A 17,228-nucleotide genomic window follows, 5' to 3' on the forward strand; every position below is an offset into this window, starting at 1 on the left:
CACCCTGTCAGTGCCAGCATGCAGTTGACAAATGTTTAACCTGCATAGAGAAGAAAATAACTTACATCTTTAAAAGATCAGTGTGCTGATCTACAAATTCTTCAGTTCCAGCATGCGCTGTTACCTCCATTTCATTTGTGGTGAGACAAAATCCCTTGGCATCATTTAAGATTGTGATGCCCTTGACTCTTCTAGATTTCTCTGTTGACTCAGAAACTCACTGGGTTGAATCAAGTTTTTTGCATTTGGGAAATAAAAGATACATGTCCTTCAAATATGTTTATTCTTACCTAGATAGATAATTGTAGAATTTGTTCTTTCCTTGGATGTGTGGTTGTTTTGAAACTCAGCCTTCCTATATCAAAAATGGAATTCTAATACTTGCCGTAACTTATTCTGAACTTTCAGAATTAAAATAGGTTTTATAACTACATGCCTAAACACATTTGCACAGATCTTAAATGTATCGTCATTTTATCTATGAATTTTTGAATCTTAAAACACTATTACATATGAATTATTAATACTGGAGAATTCTACCCAATAAATTTCTTCTCAGTTAATTTCACTCATTTTAGTTTCCATATTATGTTTTACCCCTTTAATATCTTGGATTAAATAAGTTCTCCAAAAATCTATTTTCACTACCTCTCAGTAATGCACTTTGGTTTAAGAAATCAGTTCACTGATCTTCATAATTTTATGAGTAATAAAATTATTTAATCTTAGATAATAACTCAAAGGGGCATAGTAGAAAGAAACTTTCTTGATTGTACATTTAAAAATTATTTCATTAGAATTTTGAGTTTTTTCTGCCTCTAATTTTGACCTAGTATAAGTTTTCTCATATGTCTATAATCTTGGAAATGCTTTATAAAAATCATATATGCCCCTTTTACATGAACATACTTAATTCCCTAGGATATTATTTTTTAAAAAACATTAGTTTTAAAACTTGTCCATAATTTCAACATAAAATTTTACATTTTTACTATTCCAAGTGCTTGTTAATTACATGATTATGTGGCTCATTAACTATATGATTAAAATATTCATATGATGTCACTTTATATTATGATTTTGATTCAGAATCATAATCACTATTCCTGTGTTTTTATACTTAAGATAGCTTAATTTTCCATTTTACAGTGTGATAATGTCTAAATTTTTGAAAAATATTACTTTGACTTTGTTGGAAAAGTAATGATGATATATTTCCAAGTGCAATATTATTGCACAAATGCTAGTGAAAAGTATTGTTATTACTACTTATTATAAACTCTGCTTTCAAAATTTTGTGTTACTGTACTCACTATACATTTACTATAGAATAAACCATATTGTGATGAAATATTCAAAGGAAACAGAGGGATTTGAGAAAAATAAAATAAAATCTTGCTGGCAATGATGGTTAACACTTGTAATTCCAGTGAGTCATGAGACTGAGGAGGGTTTCCAAGTTCAATGTCAGCCTGGGCAGCTTAGGGAGGCATTCTCTCAAAATAAAAACTAAAATGGCTGGAATGTAGCTCAATAATAGAGCATCACTGATTTAACACGTAGTACTGAAGTAAAAGATTTTCATTCCAAATCATTTAAATGTACAACTCCACTGCCCATAAGTATTTTTACTTTTTAAAATATCTATTTACAGAGACATTCACAAGTTTATTTGCATGTGTGTGTATTTCTGTATGATTCTTTTATGTTTCAGTATTGAATATTTTTCAGAACACTTGAGAAGCATGCCAAAATTTATTATTTTGTGACATTGTTAACTCAATAGCTTAACACAAATAAATTTTTTCATATTTCATTATAGTCATATAATCTTCATCAATAAAATTTACATTTGGCACATGTATTTCATGATAGTATTTCTCTTATGGTCATCTTAAATTTCTTTGTCAGATTATTATTAGCCATTTTCATATTATACATGAATGTATATTAATGTAACAAATAACAATTATCAATTATGAATTATAATTTTGATTTTGTTCTATATTCTCTTATTTCTCTTTTTCTGTGATGTTTTCCATTATATATTCTACCAGTTTTCCCACTTTAACATAGTTCTTTGTTTCAAAATATTATAAAATTTGTATTTATTTTGCATTCGTCTATAAAAATTTTTTGCTTAAAACCCTGGATCAAAAATTATCTATAATTGCTATGAGGAATGGGAAAAATGTTCACCTGTTCTTTTCAATTTCTATGAGTTCTAAAATAAATGTAGATACACTCATCAATCCTTTAAGCCACTCTGTGGTTGATATTAGAAAAGTAGGTGTCATCTATAGCTAGGAATGACAGCTCCTAATATTTTTAATATGTACAAAAAGCAAATGAATTGAAAGTTCAAAGTAACTTGAATACAGTAAACCCATGATAAAACATCTAAACAGTCCTTTTATTGTGGAAAAGTGTGAAATTCAGAGAAATGGAAAATAGAGGACTGTGGAAATTTGGGATAAGAGAAAAGAAAGCAAGTTTTAATGGAAATGAGTAGAAAAAAATATTAAACTAATAGATCAACACAAAATCTCTAGTAATCTGGACTCCAAAGACACAGTAGAAAGCAATCTGTCTTTCTAGGTACAGTTCATGAAAGCCAGGTTATGAAATTTGGATACCTTGTCCTTGGTAACCTGTAAAATCTGAGGGCATTACACGTGAGATCAGCTTTTATTATGATTTATTCATCAAATAAGAACAAAAATTTCTCAGTTGTTTAATGGATTTAACAGTTTTTGGATGGGGTTTTTGAAGAACTTATATGTAACAAAGAATCTATCTCTTAAAAAATTTCAGAGTCCACATTAAGACATCTGTTTTAGAAACTTGGTGGAACACAAAGAAGTGAATTCACTGTGGCATCAATAAAATAAACTGTCATGCAGCCTGCAAACATCCCAAATATGATCCATTATAATTTCAGCTTACTACTTCCTTTCTTAAGAGAGGAATCAAAAGTGCTCATTCTCAACTATTCTCTGTGAGGGATTATAAAATTTAAGATCCTTCATCAGCTTTTATTTATTGGTTCTTTTTAGTTACATAAGGCAGTAGAATTCATTGTGACATAATTGTACAAGCATATATCTTGTCTAATTCAGACCCCAGTACCTTCCTCTTCCCTCTCTCTACTCCTGCTCCTTTTCCTCAATTGATCTTTCTGCCATTTATTCATAGTTATTTTTAAAATGATTTCTTGTGGATATACTCAATTTCATCTGCTTTAACAGGAACATTTGTATAGTCCTAAAGCCAGAATATTATCCTCTTGCATAGTATTTTGTACTTAAGTTCTAAAGTGATTTTGCTGCATACATATATGAGATTTTATCATGAGAATTATTAACACATAAGCATCAGAAATTCATGCTGAGTTCCACAAATGTCTATGTTATAAGTTGCCATTGCTAACACCCTTCAAGATCCCTACAGGCCCTTACCGGGATATCTATTCTATGGTCTAAATAAAAAGGACCCCAATTCAAATATTTTATCTTCTCACTTTTGACACCCTCCTCTTCTTTAACCTCTTTCTTATCCTTTAAATAAGAAAGTTGTCACTTAAAAAAATACAGTCATTCATACATACAATAAAACGATTGCTATGTTTTTCAAACACAATGGTTAAGGTACTTGCTGTGACTTTCAAACCCCCATCCCCTGTACCACTGTCACACTTGTCCCTTACCTTCCCAATGCTTCTTATCCATGTTCCACCCAATCTGAAAAATTCTTTGCTCATAAATATACCCACAGTCTCATCCTCCGAAACTTCCATACCTCAGTATATGATTACCTTTACTCTTCCATAATCTCCACCCTCCATTTCTCTTTTGATAGAGCACACAATTAAAATACTTATCTCCTCAGCAAAACCCTCCCAGAGTTCTCCAGTCACATGAGTTTCTTATTGATAGTCTTCCACTGTTAAAATGTGTGTGTATTGAATCATGTAATATCCAGCATACCCTTCTCTCACTTTTCCTTCGACATTTGGCATTCATTTGATTTTACTATGCCTTGTAAGGCAGTCTTGTGCTGTTTCAATTTGGACACTTTAGAATAACCTGGGAGATGGAGTTTAGCAGAGGGCAATCAGAGAAGACCCAGGATCAGAACTCAAACCTTTGTGTTCAATGGAAATCTCTTAACACTCCATCCCTACTGCCATGTGAAGAATCATATCCCATTCATCCTGGTGGAGACAGCACAGAATCAAATAACCATAAACAGGCAGCAAAGAAAACCATGTAAATTTTCAGGACATATCTTGGTTATTAAAGGAATGCAATCTTTAGGATGGGTCAAAGAGACCAGCATTTTATATGTGTATCTGAAAAATATTACTGATAAGAAGTAGAAAGTTTAGAGACTAGTAGGAGGAATCAAAGACAAAAATACAAAAAAAAATGTTATTATGAACAAGAGTCTGAAAAGGCAGAATTGGGAGATGAGAGACAATCCCTCATGCAAAGTAAACAAAGAACCACAGATAAAGAGTGCATTCTTCTGAGATTTCCCAAAGAGTTTGCTGCTGTTTCCTCCACTTTTTCTGTTATGCCTTACACCACAAAAAGACATAGTAAGCAAGGCTGACAAGAGATCCTAGAAAGCCCACACTAGCATCATCAATATCAAGATACTCATTTCATCAGCATCAGTGCATATAATCAGTGTGCATCCCTATTTTTGTCCTGACTTCAGACTTTGCAAATGAGAGATCTGCAGGTATTAGGTACTGCACCTTGCCCCCCTTCATCCTCGATTGGAATTGAGCCTAAGAAACTGCTAGGTCAAGCAGAGGTAACTGAAACCTGAAGAACATGAAATACTGAAACTTTTTCATCATCAAGTGGGAAAATGTATATTTATGGAATTTTAGATTTCTCAGGAGATGGAATCAGATGAGAGTGACTTGGTCCTGAATGGGAAGAAAAGGAAAGAAAATAATTCAGCTGGGTTTGAAAACTTACCTTTTTTCTTGGTAAAAAAAGAGATGGTATCTAATAAGATAGTCATAATTTTCTCTGTTTCCACACTGGTTTACTTTGAAGATGAATCATGTATGACTCTAAATGTGCAACCTGTAAATTATACTTTCGATTCATCCACTCTTGCTTTCCATTACAGAACCTATGGCAGAGGAGATAATCCACATAGATATTTCTAGAAGCCCTAAATCAGACTCTACCAAAAGATTTGGAATGTTGGCAGGAAATTACTCCTCTTTCTAAAAATTTCTAGAAAAAACAATAACCTCACTGTTCCAGAAGTATGCACACAATCAATTATCTTACTCCAAAATGTTCTCTTGCAGAACCTGTGTATAATACATCTCATTGTCCTCCTCGAGATACTTATAGATATTTCATAAAACTCACAATGCCCAGCCTTCAGAGGGGAAGTATGCCATCCCTTCCCACAAAAACCCTGAAGAATTTGCTTAGTGAACTACTTACCACAGATAACCCAGGATCGCAGCAAACAATGAGCCAATTAATTCTAGGCAAAGCTAGTAGTAGGCAAATTTAGCTGCTATCCTGTTCTCTTGGTCTGTCTTAAGGGACAGTTGCTCTTTCATTTACCCAATGATCCCTCCCAGCATGCATTCAAAGTCACCTTGAGATGTAGACTACTAAAGTTACCAAAGACATTCTCCTTTAAACTGAAACTCTTTGAATATTAGGCAAAACTCTCAGCCCAATTGAAAATACAAATAGACATCATGTGATTGAATTCTACCTCCATTGCTTGTGTTTCTGGGACTGTAGGTACATTTCTTAACTTCTCTTAGATACCTATTCTGAAACATTTCCATCATGGCTGGAGGTGTAGATTAGAGGTCCAGTGCTTGTACATGACTTGGGTTTGATGCTCAGCACCACACACCTGCACCTACACACATTAAATACAATGGCTTACTACTAATGAATTGATAATTATTTTCCATTAATGCTAATAATGTTGATGATATCCATTATAATACAAGAAGGTAAAAATAAAACTACCTCCTAAAATTTATATAATTTTAAAAACATTTTGCAGTCAGTAGAGAATGAAAGAGAAATGAGAGAGGATTTAAATAAAAAGTATTTTTTTCATGTTGTTATTTTTAAATTAGCATCTTGAAGTATTATTATATATAATAAAGCACAACATTTTTAAATACACAGATGAGTTTTGAAAAATATATAGAACCATGTAACCACCGCTACACTGATGGAAAATTATCAAATATACTAATTTATTAAAGGAGGTGAGTTTATGTTGTATGTTCTCCTTATTTTTATGCTCTATTTCTTTGCCTTCTGTTATTTAGTTATTTATTTTTTATTACATGGTTCTTCCTGAGAACCAGGAGGGAGGGTCAGTTCTGTGCCTCTCTCCTACCATCGATGGATGCTCAGTCTTTGGAGGTCTCTGGCTTTGGTCGCATCACCCCATCTCTCTGCCCCATCTTCACTTGGCATTCTCTCTGTGCATATGTCAGTCTCTGTGTCCAGATTTTTTTCCCATTATAAGGGCACATTTATTTTGGATTAAAATTCAGTGTAATAACTTCATCTTAACTTGATTATCTGCGAATAAATCGTTTGCAAATAGGGTATTCACAGGTACAGGGCATTATATTTCAGTATCTTTGGGGGAAATCCAATCCAATTCATACATTTTATTGAGGGAAAAAGTACTAACTGTGTCTTTCCAAATTTCTTTTAAAGCTCTTCTGGGGTCTCTGCTCCAACCCTTCTTCTAGTTATGACCCTGTTCCAGTGCAAAGCCCTGATTTCCCACCTGCTCATGCCCAGAATCAACAAACACTCCCAGGACGAAAACCAACCTCAGAATTTAAGTCACTTCACTGAAATTCTTGTTCTTTTGGAAGTAATACCCTTTTCAGTGCTGGTTTACCCAGCAATTCACCTGTACCTCATATGGGTGATGTCTTCAACCATTTGGCATTTTCAGTTGTTCATGACATAAGCATTTCAGACCAGAAAAATATACTTCCTAAACTTTGTAATCTATTTATTTACTTTTGAGGTGTGGTTTCACTATGTTGCCCACACTGATCTCCAACTCCTGATCTCCAGTGATCAGCCCACCTCAGCCTTCTGAGGTGATGGGACTATAACCACATGTCACCATGCCTGCTGCTTCCTGTACTTCAAAGCTGTGTCATCGGGTCTCTATTAGTTAGAATATAATATTAGTAGAAGTAATTATAAAACTCAAAATATGTACAAGTCCTCTTTCCATTTTATAATCACTTAATCCTGGACAGAGTTTCTACTATGTCCAAAGTGCTCAACAACTGGTATATATTAATAAAGAAAAAAGCAAAAATGTTTATCTTCTTGGAGATAGTGTTATACATAAGTGAAAACGGACAAGAAACTATGATTAAAATAAGTAAATTAAATAGTAAGATGATAACAAATACTAATAAAAAGAAACAAAGGAAGCAGCAACAGCAGCAGCAGCAGCAGCAACAGCTAGGCTGCGCAGCTTCAGAAGGCTTCCCTGCGCCTTGGCTCGCAGCACTCGCACGTGCCCCACGCGCTGCCAGGATGCCCAAGAGGAAGGTCAGCTAGGCCGAAGAGCGGGAAGGAGGAGCCCAAGCAGAGTGAAGTGGCTAACCAGGAAACTAAAGAAGTTTTACCTGCAGAAAATGAAGAAACGAAAAACGAGGAGAGTCCAGCCTCTGATGAAGCAGAAGAGAAAGAAGCCAAGTCTGATTAATCATACACCATGTCTTTTCAGTGGTCCCGTCTCCCTTCTTGTACAATCCAGAGGAATATTTTTATCAACTATTTTGTAAATGCAAGTTTTTTAGTAGCTCTAGAAACATTTTTTAAAAAAGAGGGAATCCCACCTAATCCCATTTTTTAAGTGTAAATGATTTTTTTTAGAAGTGAAATCATTTGCTGGTTGTTTATTTTTGGGTACAACCAGAAAATAGTGGGATATTGAATTATGGGAGGCTTGGACTTTCTTTGTTGTCAGCTTATCATTCCATAGGTGAGGGGTTAGTTTTATATCCTACAATACAAAGAATATTAAATGGAAGTTTGGAGTCACAGTATTGCATTTAATGTCTCGAATATTTTAAATTACTTCTATTCCTGTGTTTTTTAGTAGAATTGTTTCCTAAAGAAGACCACTACTGGATCATGGCTGTCAGAATCGTATGTACTCTGTAACATCTTTGGTTGTGGAAGTCTAGTTTTCCTAATATTTTTAATGTGCTGTGAAAGATGAAAAATTTGAGTATGTTGTGTGTGACAAAGTTTTGAATTAGTGGGACCTAGGTAACAACAGCATTCAAAGATACTGGTACTTGATATTCTATTAAGAAAAAAATTGCCTCCAAATTAAAAGCTGGAAAGTCACTGGAATAACTGACAAAGAATCACAGTATAAAGCTTTTTAGATTTCCGGTACATGTATTAAGAATTGTGTACAAAGTGAAATGTCTGTGTACTGATTCTCAATACAGCCAATAAAATCTCAAACACACACACACACACACACACACAAAGAAACAAGGGAGACTGGGGATATAGGTTAGTGGTAGAACACTGGTCCAATATTTGTAAAGCCTTGGGTTTGATATTCAACAAAAGAAAAGAAAAGAAAGAGAGAGATATTTGATAAATGACTAAGACTATCAGGTTTTTGAGGGGAAAGCTGTATTAAATATGACAATAAGAAAGTACTGGGTGTGGTCTAGAATATCATAAGTCACTGAAGACACTAGTCAAGTAACTTATTATAAGGCTACTTTAAGCAGAACAGGCATCTGGACGAAATGATGTTTCAAGGTGAACACCTGCCTGATGTAGTCAAGGAAAACCAAGGAAGCCAGTATGGCTGAAACCATGAGATACCAAGTGTGGAAGTGTCCTAAGAGGCCAATGAGATGACAGAATTCCAAATCATTGTAAAGACTTTTCTCTTTACTCTGAGATTGAGCCATTGCAGAGTTTTAATCAAGGAGGCTGTCCCTCTTATGTTGCTTAAGTTTTAACAATACTCTCTGGTTGTTGAGCTGAAAATAGATTTAGCAGAACAAGGGTGCAAATAGAAAGAATTCTTACATTCTATGGCCTGTAATATAAGTGAGATACATATGTTTTTCTAATGTGTTTGGTGAAAGCTGTGATATTTCAACTTTGACTTCCTGGTTTTAGAAGGATAACTCTCTCTTGGGAAGGCTACAGATACACTATGTTTGGTCCAAACATAATCAGTCATTACATGTAAAGATGTCTATCCAACATATAAAGAAGAGTGTCAAATAAATAGTTGACTATGGAAATCTGGAATTCAAGAGGGATGTCAAGGGTAGAAATATAAATATGAGATCATCAGATGAGGCATGTTATTTAGAACTAAAGTAAGATTGAGCGATCAATCTTACTTTACCATTTTAATATGACATGGAATGAAACTGCTTTTCTGTTGTAGTATCTAAACGCATTTTAAGATAAATCTCAGCTGATTCAAATAAGAGATAATGAAAGAAATTTTCATCATCAGTTACTTTCCACATATGTATTTGTCCTGAGCAAATTCCCAAAGCACAAAGCTAACAGCTCTCAACTCTGCATTACTACTCTGCCTTTTCTGCTTTCCAAGTCCCTGTAGCTTATCTAACAATGCTAAACTGGTGGCAAAGCTGGCATGGCAAGTGGTTTATTGGTGCCTTTCATTATAATTCAAAAAATAGATGCCTCACCCTCTATAGGACTTGCAGTTTGAATGGTTTTCCAGTAAATGGTCTAACTTTTATTACCAAACTCCACCATCCCCAATGAGGCATTGCTATGAAAGCCTCTCAAAAGCACATTATTTGGGTCCATCTGCGGTGTGTTAAGCACAGTCCTCACAGTGTAGAAAGGGTCTTTGATTCTACTGAATCCCAGACGTCTACTCATCTTCTGTTCCCTCATGGATTGGCTTCTCTTGTGCATACTCATCATCAATAGAAGAGAGATCTGAAAGGCTGAAGAAGGGGTCATGGAAAAGAGGGGAGGGCAAGGGGAGGTATTGGGAAATGAAATTGATCAAAGTGTGCTACATTCACATACCAATACACAACATGAAACCCACTATTCTATATAAATTCACCATTAAAAAATAGACTACCTGAATGAAAATGTAATTTTAATGAGATGCTTGAAAAGTATAAATCAGGAGCTCCAAAGTGCTTATTTCAGTCACTGATCAATATCATTCTCTTCAGGGAGGATATTCTGTAAAGGAAACTTGATTGCTACATAAGCGTGCTTAATGAATGTGGAATTTAAAGGAAGGACATTGTTGGCTAGAGACTCAAGTAGCCACAGACTGAAATGTTCTAACAGAACTGTGTCTGCTAGATGGCTGGAAGGTCTTATCTACTAATAAGTGAAATAATTTTTGCACTAGGAATCTATATTATATTTAATGAAAAAGGTTGTTTCCTTGGCATAGATTGCTCTGTAATTCCAAGTTTAGTGTTAAGGTTTTGATATGAGTTTCTCTCAAAAGCTCATGTGTGAGACAAATGTGAGAAAGTGTGAAGGTGAAATGATTGTATTATGAGAGCCTTAACCTAATCAGTGCATTAATCTCCTTAAAGGGATTACCTGAGTGGTGACTGTAGACAGGTAGGCATGTTATTTAGAGGAAGTGGGTCATTGAGGACATGACTTTGGGGTATATATTTTGTGACCTGAAATATTTTTGTGAGCTATATATATTTTGTGAGCCTACTTCCTGTAGGCCAAATTCTGATTTTCCTTTCTCTGTGACACTCTACTATCATGATGTTCTACTTCATCTCAAACCCCAAAGGATGGAGTTGGTCATCTATGGACCGAGACCTCTGAAACTGTGAGCCCCCAAATAACATTTCACTCCTCTAAAATTGTTCTTGTCAGGTCTTTTGGTCACAAAAGCAAAAAAGCTGACTAAAACACAGGGGATCTAACTTTTGAGAAATTCTTCTCTTTTTTGCATGGATCATTCTGTTTTTGTTTTTGTTTTATGTCATTGATTCTATTTCTAATCTGTTGTTTCATTCATGAGGAGTTGACCTTATAGTTCTCACAGATTTGTACAACTCTCACCAATTAACTATTCAAAACTGAGAGAAATGTCAACTTACTTAAACGACAAAAATATTCATAAAACTAATTATTATGAATGAGCAGTGATCAACATGATTCACAAATATATTAAATTTGCATAGAGGTTAGGAATTGATACACTCAATTTTGTTATAGGCAGAATTATTATTATTATTATTATTATTATTATTATTATTAAAATAGTAATTCATGATTTATTTCCTTGTGCATTGTTAAAAGGTGAGTGAATGAAACATTGCCTTTTAAGAGTGTTATAAAGGGACACAAGCATTAAATCATGATTCAATTACATGATTATAAATTTCCTGTGATTCATAAATTTATTGAGACTTTGGGCTGTTCACTATTGAGCCAGAAAAGATAAGATTCAGATTTAGTAGTATCAGAACTGATTTTTCAACAAAATGGGTGAATCAAAATAAGGTCTAATTTTTCAAGTTGAGTCAAAACATGCAAAAGAGAAACCCAAACCAGAATAAGGAACCAAAGAAAAAGATAAGGCCATACATAAATCTTTCAAATGTCACTCCAAGTGAAATCTTTTCTTTATATGAAAATTAGAGATTCCAATGCACACTTCATTATGTACATGTGTACATATATATATGACGTGTGTGCATATATTCATATGCCATCTCAGTTGCTCAAGATCAGTATTTTGAAATGATTCAAACTGTTACATTTGAAAACTCACTTCTGAGAAAACATATTCTGTGGCTTGGACACCAAGTCAAACTCATTATTCCTAACCTCTTTAATATCTTGCTAGATATTTAGGAAGAAATTATTTTCCAAATTTTGGGTTATCAAAAAGTTAATTGAAACCATCAATCTCTACACATGAATTACTCAAGAAAATTATTGAAATTTTGCTTTATTGCCAAAAACATTTTAAATAATATTTGAAATAAACTACTCCATGTGTTATATCAAAGTACCTCTTATATTTCTTAACCTGAATAATGCCTTAACACACTTAAGATGCTCCTACCAGTATTTTCAGTTGTTTTGAATTTTTCCAACTTTTGTATCTCTTAAGACATAATGTAAAATATTAATTTTAGAATTTCAGCCTAAAGATAATTTCCATGTCATATGTATTAGTTACAAACTTGCATATATGGCTCCAATCATTCTGATATATTACTGTACATTCTTATTTTTGTTCTGGATTTTTAAAAGATTTTTTTTCAATAGCTAAGGAGTACCAATAATTCAGTTATTATTTTAAGCAATTGTAGAATAACAAAAATTTAGAGTCAAATTTTACTTATTTTTGTTTATTTTCAAGCTTTCACTGTCATAGAAAGCTTTTAAATAAGCTTATCATTTATAGCCTTTTCTTTATTTCTAACAATTCCATCCAAATTAATTTCCAATGCATTGCTATAGTAAAACAGAAATATTTTCATAAATATTGGTAACTATTATCAAACAATCTTCCTTGGTTGTATCAATATTTTTATAAATAATTACAGAAGAAAAACACTGTTTTTTCCTCTTTAATCTTTAGTCTATATTTGTATCTGTTGATATCTTAACAAGTTCACATTAAATCTGGTCCCAAAAGCCTTCTCTTATTCTTTGCAGAGAAACAAACATCTTCTTTGTCTTGTGCTCCTATATTACTTACTATGTGCTTTAAAATATTGATTGAATTGAATAAGGCAACTCTATATTATATATAATTATTGTTGTGCAATCTTGTAATTTAAGCAAATGCTCACAAATACCATTTCATTTGACCTGCCCACTCTCTTGCTAGGTAAATGCATCATTTGATGAGTTATTATTATTTTTTAATGTACAACATTTGACTTGTAATGCAGAGTTTAACCAGGCACAGTCACACTAGAACTCAAATGGGATAGCATGCTATTAAATAGCCTCTCTCTGACTGTCCCTCTCTCTCTCATTCATATCATATAAATCATCAAATCATAAACACCCATGTATATTAATTTCCAAAAAAGAGAAATCCTGAACTGTTAGAAACTGTTGACAGTAAACACCTTAATTTCCTGTCTAGACCCCCAAATTAAGATTTGCAAGCTGCAGGATGAGACAATTATCAAAGGCAGCAAATAAAATATCTAATGAATAATAGCGAGAAAGGAATGAAAGAGTCAATGAATTATTACAGGAGAGAGGAAAATGAACAGACCTCAGGAGAGTGAATGGGTGGGATACAGAAAGATATACAGAGGGGAGGTGAACACTAATATAAGTGGGGTAGGTTGAACCAAGACTGCATCAGAGGTTAACCTCTCTCTTCCTGACCCACTGCAATAACTCTTGCCCCCAAATCAGAGGGAATGTGCTTGTGATCATAAGCAAGGATCACCAAGGGTCCTGAAGCCCAGGGGTGTAGTGGAGTCCTATCACATACCTGGTCACAGAAACCTTACACTGATTATATACTCTGCACATGAGGTGAGGAGACACTCCTCCACCAAGATAAAAAGTTCTACAGGCTGGCCTCCATGTCATGGTGAAGTTTAATCTTACCCCTGAGAACAGAGAGGAATAGTAGGGACAGTGAAGATTCATGCTGAGGCCAGAGAAACCCAGGGCCACCTACTCTCTATGGGTAGAACTCCCTGCCCCCAGGAGCTCCACCTTCCTGGAAGACACACTGAGATAGATGCCATCAGAAAATCAGCTCAGTCTTGAAGAAGAAACATGAAGAAAATATTTTTAAAAATCTTGAAAATCTTGCCTCTTATAAATGACTGTCATTAAAGTACACTTCATATGTTCCACTTTAATTTATTTGGAATGAAGGTATTATAAAGGCTGGGGAAAATACTCAAACTGTATTTTTCTGAGATTTATCAACACTTTCTTTCATAAGCAAGTATATGTAGGTTGTTTATGTAGAGAGGGTACTTGGCATGTGGGCATACTTCACAAGCTTCCTCCAGAAACGAGGGGGAGATGAAACGACATGGTCTATCTTAGAGTGGGGAGAGGGACAGGAAAACCAGGAGATGTTTTTACATTTATTTTATAAAAATGCTATGGAAGAGTCAGGCAAGGTGGTACATGTCTACAATCCTAGCCTTTGGGAGGCTGAGGCATGAGAATGACAAGTTCAAAGCTAGCCTCAGCAACTTAGTGACTCCCTAAGCATCTTAGCAAGACCCTGTCTCTAAATAAAAAATAAAAAAATAAAAGAGGTGGGGATGAAGCTCAGTAGTGAGGCATCCCTGGGTGGAAGAAACTATTCTTGTACTCTGAGAGAGAAAGGCCTCTGAAGTTCACTCTCTTCTCATATTTTCTCTTTTGAAATTATATGAGTTAAATATTGTTCTCTTTTTGCATTGACTATTTATATTAATTACCATAAGTTTGCAGATGCTTAAGGCAGGCTTGTACCTTCAGGACCCCCAAGGAAACCACACCCTCCAACCCAAACATGAAGGACATCCAGTAGAATACCTTGCTGAGACAGAACAAGGGCAAAATCAGGCCTTAGGCTCAGTGAGTTAAACTCCAACATACTCTGAGTTGAAGGTGTGTAAACTGTTCTTTTCTCCATATAATTTGCCTAAGTTCACCTCTTTTAGATGCAAGAAAGTCTTTAGAAGCCAGTTTCATGTTATCTCCGTGGTGGGTCTGAATCCTGGTTCCACTAATTATCTGCCATGTGAGTCTAAGCAACTATCTTAAGTTCTTTAATTTTCAATTTCCTACTTTGTAAAATTCAGCTGGTAATATAAAAGTGTTCATTTGAATGTTATTAATGTTAATTTCTCACATTTCTTGACATCTGGTTTATGTTTTTAAATGATGTAGAGAAGATAAGAATTAAGTGGGGAAAACATTATTGATACTTGCATGGGGGATATTCATTTTATCTTAAAGATATGTGCTTTTCCACTCACAGGAAAGAGCTGTATCTGACAAGATGTTGAAGATGGAAAGATTACATTACAAAATCACTTGTCTGTCTTGAAGACCACGTCTCTACCAGCACAGAGATGCTAAGTATGTCATTGCCTGGCTAGATGTCTGCAATGAGGATGCAGGGAGAGGTCCAGAGTATGGTGAGAGAAGAGAGGAGAGGGACAAGGATTAGGGCAGGCAAATGACATGAATAGGTTGCATTATGATTTTTCTGAAGAGCATAGAGGCAACCAGCAAACCCAAGGTATAAGAGAAACATCTCAGAGAACATCACACCCCAACATCTGTCTTGCTTTTACTGATGTGCTGGAAAAAATATCTAGAAGGATTTATGATGTGTCCCATAAAATATTTGAAACACAGCTTCCTCATCAATTAAAAGGGGGCATGAAGACATATCTTTAAGAGATTTATATATAAGTTTAAAAGATACAACTTATGAAAAGAAAAAGAAAACCTTTGGTTTAGATGAGTACAGAAAAGTATTTGTATATTCTCATTAGTCCATCTTCAAAATGAGAAATTAAGACCCAGTACTGAAATTACTCACCCAAGGTCCCACAGTTACTTAGTAATAGACCTGATTCAAGAATCCCAATCTCATAATTACATGTCTAAAGGTCTTATATTAATAGGATATCTGTAGTACTTTTCTTAAACTTCTAGGGTTGGAAAACTAGTAGTTCCAATGAATGTGCCTTGAATGTGTGCCTGAAAATAGAGTCAGTGAGGGGGACCCCAATGAAAGGAGTCAAAGGGAATATTGTGCTCCCACAGTGTGCTTTTGCTTTTAATAAATGCTTTTATCTGCTTCCTAACCTCTTGAAACTCACTCAGCTCTTTGATCTAGTTGTCAAGAATTTGGATCCTGGATGGCCCTGTTGGGGTTCACTTGTAATTTCAGTTCAGGAGGCTGAGGCAGGAGGATAAAAGAGGCCCTAAGGAACCAAGTGAGATCCTGTCTCAAAAGAAAAAAAATAATAGAAAGAACTAGGGATGCGGTTCAGTTCAATCCCCAGTACCAAAAGCAAGGAAAAGTACCCTGCTATGCCCATGCCTTTGGGGGCCCTTGGTCTGCTGTAGAGAACATGCTTTGTCTTGATGCTGTTTTAGACTCTGGTGTTAATCACTCATACCCTTGCCCAAGAGACAGTAATGAAATCCTTCTTCTGCCCTACCTATTCTGAAACTAGCAACATGTACTTGTCTACTTTAGGACCATCATGAAAGATGAAGGAAAGGCTAACAAGAATATTATTTAATATTTTCTTCCACAAACTCAGTGACGATACTTTGACTTTGTATAATAAACATTTTATTAATGTTGATGTTCTAGGGTAAGCTGTTTAAATGAGTTTATTCCATAAGATGCTTAGCAACCTTAGACTAACAAAGTTTAGCTATGGTAATGACATGTAATGTGTCTAAATTTGAATAACCTCTATCTTGAATATTGTTCCAATAGAACTATTTTTACTTGGGTAAAAAATTCAAATCACTAAGTAAATTGAAAAGTAATTCTTACTACTTTCAGATGACCTTGGCTTCTATTATCTTCCTTAGGAGGAAAAACATCAGTTACTCTAATGCCAGGTTTGGAATTGGCTTTGCTAATATCATGGTTTGTCAAGAATTTTCCCTTTTTGATACACAGAAGTGATGTTCATTGATGACTCTCTTATGAACTTTGCCTTCTCTTCTTCTCCCAAGCTGATAGGTAAGAGTTAGTCAACTGGACCCAAGAAAAATTCATCCCTGAGGAGGACTGTACAATCAGATAGTATGTCCCAAAATCCAAGAAGTGACTCAGCTTCTGTAGAAGATGATAATGGAATTATTGAATAAGGAAATCCTGTGATCTAGGGAGATATATAGCTAATGTTCTGGAAATAGTTGGTTCACTATCTTTGCTGGGTGTTGATTATTTTTTTTTCTCAGTTGCTGAGATTATTCGTCCTAAATATAAGCATTTGTTTTACTTGAAATCTTTTAAATTTCTGTTTCTTATGAAACTTTTCTTCCCTCCACAAGGTTTTTCAAAATATTGGGTTAATGGCACACATATTGATGGTAACTTATCTTTTCATTCTTTTCGTCCTTGATGACTACATTCTATATAAGCATAAAATTCAACTCTTTTTAATTTACACATGAGGATACTGAGTT

Source organism: Marmota monax, unplaced genomic scaffold (assembly GCF_021218885.2).
Source record: "Marmota monax isolate L192 unplaced genomic scaffold, Marmota_monax_Labrador192_F-V1.1 WCK01_AAM20220418_F8-fsc00441, whole genome shotgun sequence".
NCBI lineage: Eukaryota > Metazoa > Chordata > Mammalia > Rodentia > Sciuridae > Marmota > Marmota monax.